The following is a 6,000-nucleotide window of genomic DNA, read 5'->3' on the forward strand; positions in this document are numbered from 1 at the left end:
ATAGGCCAATAGTGGGGAAGTAATTACAATTTATCAATTAACACTGGAGTGATATGTGCAGATGAGGATGTCCAAGTAGAAATACTGGTGTGCAGAAAAACAGACAAAAAATATGAGAAGAGGTAGTTGGTTGGATGGGCTATTTACAGATGGGCTGTGTACAGCTGCACTGATCGGTAAGCTGCTCTGACAGTTGACGCTTAAAGTTAGTGAGGGAGATATGTCTCCAACTTCAGTGATTTCTGCAATTCGTTCCAGTCATTGGCAGCAGAGAACTGGAAGGAAAGGCGGCCAAAGGAGGAGTTGGCTTTGGACATGACCAGTGAAATATACCTGCTGGAGCGTGTGCTACACGATAAGGCGGAGCTTTACTAGCAAACACTTAAAATGACCTGGAGCCAGTGGGTTTGGCAACGAATATATAGCGAGGACCACTCAGCGAGAGCATACAGGTCGCAGTGGTGGGTAGTATATGGGGCTTTGGTGACAAACGTATGGCACTGTCTAGACTGCATCCAACTTGTTGAGTAGAGTGTTGGAGGCTATTTTGTAAATTACATCACAGAAGTCAAGAATTGGTAGGATAGTCAGTTTTACGAGGGTATGTCTGGCAGCATGAGTGAAGGAGGCGTTGTTGCGAAATAGGAAGCCGTTTCTAGATTTCATTTTGGAATGGAGATGCTTAATATGAGTCTGCAAGGAGAGTTTACAGTCTAGCCAGACACCTAGGTATTTGTAGTTGTCTACATATTCTAATTCAGAACCGTCCAGAGTAGTAGCTAGTCGGGCTGGCAGCGATCAGTTGAAGAGCATGCATTTCGTTTTACTAGCATTTAAGAGCAGTTGGAGGCCATAGAAAGAGTGTTGTATGGCATTGAAGCTTGTTTGGAGGTTAGTTCACACAGTCTCCAAAGAAGGGCATCAGATGTATACAGAATGGTGTCGTCTGCGTAGAGGTGGATCAAAGAATCACCCGCAGCAAAAGCGACAACATTGATATATACAGAGAAAAGAGTCGGCCTGAGAATTGAACCCTGTGGCACCCCCATAGAGACCGCCAGAGCTCCGGACAACAGGCCCTCCAATTTGACACACTAAACTCTATTTGAGAAGTAGTTAGTGAACTAGGTGAGGCAGTCATTTGAGAAACCAAGGCTGTTTAGTCTGCCGATAAAAATACGGTGATTGACAGTCGAAAGCCTTGGCCAGGTCGATGAAGACGACTGCACAGTACTGTCTTTTATCGATGGCGGTTATTATATCGTTTAAGACCTTGAGCTTGGCTGAGGTGTACCTGTGACCAGCTCGGAAATCGGATTGCATAGTGGAGAAGGTACGGTGGGATTCGGAATGGTCGGTGATCTGTTAGTTCACTTGGCTTTCGAAGACTTTAGAAAGGCAGGGCAGGATGGATATAGGTCTCTGACGGCCCACTACCCATCTCCTCTACCACATGGGACTGCTAGGGCCCCGATGGTTGATTTCTGGACCTTCTGTACAAGTGTCAAAAAGGGGTGGAAGATAAACTCATATGTGCTTAAAGAGATAGTATAGTATGGCCTTTCTCTCCCTCTATCATTCACACTAATTCTGTCTTTTGATGGTCTCATGGGGAAATGTTCTTACACAGCAGAACTATACAAACGCACAAAATCTAACACATTTTTTTTAAACTTTCCAAATACAAGACAGGATGGCAAGATTTTTATTCATTCTATGCCAATTGGCTGTAGCGAAGTAGTCACGTTAACAACAAGCTGATATATACCAGACCAGTATCACACTGAGTCACTGACTTTTGCCAGTGCCACCATTTTGATGAATCAAAAATGATCTTGAATGGTCAATCTGGTCGCTAAGTGTTATTTTATTGCTCTCTTTATTTATTGGGATATTAACTGGCTTATTTTCACTGCTGGTGTATTATTTCTAACCTCAATGCAAATCTTTGTCATTTGAGTTTAGCAGAGCTGGTATAAAAACATGACAGTGAGGACGGCCAACTATACTGAACAAAAATATAAACTCACCATGTAAAGTGTTGGTCCATTGTTTCATGAGCTGAAATAAAAGATCCCAGAACCTTTCCATATGCACAAAAAAGCTTTGTGCACAAATTTGTTTACATCCCTCTTCGTGAGCATTTCTCCTTTGCTAAGATAATCCATCCCCCTGACAGGTGGGTCATATCAAGAATCAGATTAAACTGTGTGATCATTACACAGGTGCACCTTGTGCAGTTTTGTCACACAACACAACACCACAGATGTCTCATGTTTTGAGGGAGCATGCAACTGGCATGCTGCCTGCAGGAATGTCCACCAGAGCTGATGCCAGAGAATTGTTGGTTGGCACAACCAAAGATTTTCTGCACAAACAGTCAGAAACTGTTTCAGGGAACTCATCTACATGCTTGTCGTCCTCACCAGGGTCATGACCTGATTGCAGTTTGGCATCATAATCAACTTCAGTGGGCAAATGCTCACCTTCGATGGCCACTGGCACTCTAGAGAAGTGTGCTCTCCATGGACGAATCCCAGTTTCAACTGTACCGGGCAGATGGTAGACAGCATGTATGGCGTTGTGTGGGCGAGCGGTTTACTGATGTCAACATTGTGAACAGAGTGCCCCATGGTGGCAGTGGGGTTAAGGAATGGGCATGCATAAGCTACGGACAACGGACACAATTGCATTTATAGATGGCAATTTGAATACACAGAGATACTGTGACGAGATCCTGAGGCCCATTGTTGTGCCGTTCATCTGATGCCATCACCTCATGTTTCAGCATGATATTGCACAGCCCCATGTCGCAAGGATCTGTTGCACAATTCCTGGAGCTGAAAATGTCCCAGTTCTTCCATGGCCTGCATACTCACTCAACATGTCACCCATTGAGCATGTTTGGGATGCTCTGGATTGACGTGTATGACAGCTTGTTCTAGTTCCTGCCAATATCCAGAAAGTTCACACTGTCATTGAAGAGGAGTGGGACAAAATTCCACATGCCACAATCAACAGCCCGATTAACTCTGTGTGAAGGAAATGTGTTGCACTGCAAGGGGCAAATGGTGGTCAGACCAGATACTGACTGGTTTTCTGATCCACGCCCTCCACCTTTTTTAAAGGTACTGTATCTGTGACCAACAGATGCATATCTGTATTCCCAGTCATGTGATATCCATTGATTCCAATTGACTGATATCCTTATATGAACTGTAACTCAGTAAAATCTTTGAAATTGTTGCATGTTGCGTTTATTTTTGTTCAGTGTAGCCTGGTTCGGTTCCTTTCTTGTGAACCTGTTGCATAATCTGTTTCAATGGCTATATATTCCTGTCTATACCTGTTGGAAAAAGTATTGTTTTTTTCTGCTCTTACAATTCTGTTTTTAAAAGTGTGTTAACTCTTTGTTTACTAGAAATGGTCAACTGTGTTTATTGTACATTTAATTATTGCATTGAGTTCGAATTCTGTTGGTTGTAAATGTTATTTTTGTACACAAACTCAATGTTCACTCATATTGAGCACCAGCTGCTAACTCTGTTTTTTAGCATTCACTAGCAAGCTATGCAGATTTGTTATTTGGGGTACGCCAAAAAAAATGTGATTCCCATTTTTTTTTAATCATCTGTGTAAATATTTACTTTTTTTCTTCACATTTTCAAATATTCCATTTATATTTTCCAACAGGGCTATACATTTGGTTGAGGTTCGTTTCTCACCTGAGTAGCCTCGTTTCACTGCCAAAAATAAAATGAAACCATCTAGTGTTTAGCCGAAATAACAACACAATGTCAGATAAAGGTAGCCGAGTGAAATAATTAACATCCAATCACATTAACCATTGTTCTCTGGCGGGAATTCCACTAAAGGTCCGTATGTAGCCAAACGTAGCTGCTGCTCATTACGTTTGCTAAAAAATTGAGACACACACCTAAACCTGTCGACAACACAAGTTGGTCTGCTTCCACATGCACATCCAATGCTAGCATCAGTAATTCTACGTTTGTTGTTAGCCCAGCTAGCATGGACACTGACAGTTGTGAATCGGATGCAGCTGGAACAGTATAACTTTAAACCGTTCCCTCGCCCATACCCGGGCGCGAACCAGGGACCCTCTGCACACATCAACAACAGTCACTCACGAAGCGTCGTTACCCATCGCTCCACAAAAGCCGTGGCCCTTGCAGAGCAAGGGGAACTACTACTTCAAGGTCTCAGAGCAAGTGACGTCACCGATTGAAACGCTATTTAGCGCGCACCTCTAACTAAGCTAGCCGTTTCACATCCGTTACACAGCCAAAGAGCTACTGCACCCTTACCCTGGAAAGCACCGAACAACAGACGGGGACTTGAACCATCGAAGAGGCGCAAATATGATGAGAACTACATTGACTTGGGGATCACTTATATTGGGAGTAGTGCCTTTCCTCAGCCACAGTGTGTTACAGTGCCTTGCGAAAGTATTCGGCCCCCTTGAACTTTGCGACCTTTTGCCACATTTCAGGCTTCAAACATAAAGATATAAAACTGTATTTTTTTGTGATGAATCAACAACATGTGGGACACAATCATGAAGTGGAACGACATTTATTGGATATTTCAAACTTTTTTAACAAATCAAAAACTGAAAAATTGGGCGTGCAAAATTATTCAGCCCCTTTACTTTCAGTGCAGCAAACTCTCTCCAGACGTTCAGTGAGGATCTCTGAATGATCCAATGTTGACCTAAATGACTAATGATGATAAATACAATCCACCTGTGTGTAATCAAGTCTCCGTATAAATGCACCTGCACTGTGATAGTCTCAGAGGTCCGTTAAAAGCGCAGAGAGCATCACGAAGAACAAGGAACACACCAGGCAGGTCTGAGATACTGTTGTGAAGAAGTTTAAAGCCGGATTTGGATACAAAAAGATTTCCCAAGCTTTAAACATCCCAAGGAGCACTGTGCAAGCGATAATATTGAAATGGAAGGAGTATCAGACCACTGCAAATCTACCAAGACCTGGCCGTCCCTCTAAACTTTCAGCTCATACAAGGAGAAGACTGATCAGAGATGCAGCCAAGAGGCCCATGATCACTCTGGATGAACTGCAGAGATCTACAGCTGAGGTGGGAGACTCTGTCCATAGGACAACAATCAGTTGTATATTGCACAAATCTGGCCTTTATGGAAGAGTGGCAAGAAGAAAGCCATTTCTTAAAGATATCAATAAAAAGTGTTGTTTAAAGTTTGCCACAAGCCACCTGGGAGACACACCAAAAATGTGGAAGAAGGTGCTCTGGTCAGATGAAACCAAAATTGAACTTTTGGCAACAATGCAAAATGTTATGTTTGGCGTAAAAGCAACACAGCTCATCACCCTGAACACACCATACCCACTGTCAAACATGGTGGTGGCAGCATCATGGTTTGGGCCTGCTTTTCTTCAGCAGGGACAGGGAAGATGGTTAAAATTGATGGGAAGATGGATGGAGCCAAATACAGGACCATTCTGGAAGAAAACCTGATGGAGTCTGCAAAAGACCTGAGACAGGGACGGAGATTTGTCTTCCAACAAGACAATGATCCAAAACATAAAGCAAAATCTACAATGGAATGGTTCAAAAATAAACATATCCATGTGTTAGAATGGCCAAGTCAAAGTCCAGACCTGAATCCAATCGAGAATCTGTGGAAAGAACTGAAAACTGCTGTTCACAAATGCACTCCATCCAACCTCACTGAGCTCGAGCTGTTTTGCAAGGAGGAATGGGAGAAAATGTCAGTCTCTCGATGTGCAAAACTGATAGAAACATACCCCAAGCGACTTACAGCTGTAATCGCAGCAAAAGGAGGCGCTACAAAGTATTAACTTAAGGGGGCTGAATAATTTTGCACGCAGAATTTTTCAGTTTTTGATTTGTTAAAAAAGTTTGAAATATCCAATAAATGTCGTTCCACTTCATGATTGTGTCCCACTTGTTGTTGACTCTTCACAAAAAAAATACAGT

The sequence above is a fragment of the Oncorhynchus masou genome, chromosome 9 (assembly GCF_036934945.1).
Source record: "Oncorhynchus masou masou isolate Uvic2021 chromosome 9, UVic_Omas_1.1, whole genome shotgun sequence".
In the NCBI taxonomy this organism is placed as follows: Eukaryota; Metazoa; Chordata; class Actinopteri; order Salmoniformes; family Salmonidae; genus Oncorhynchus; species Oncorhynchus masou.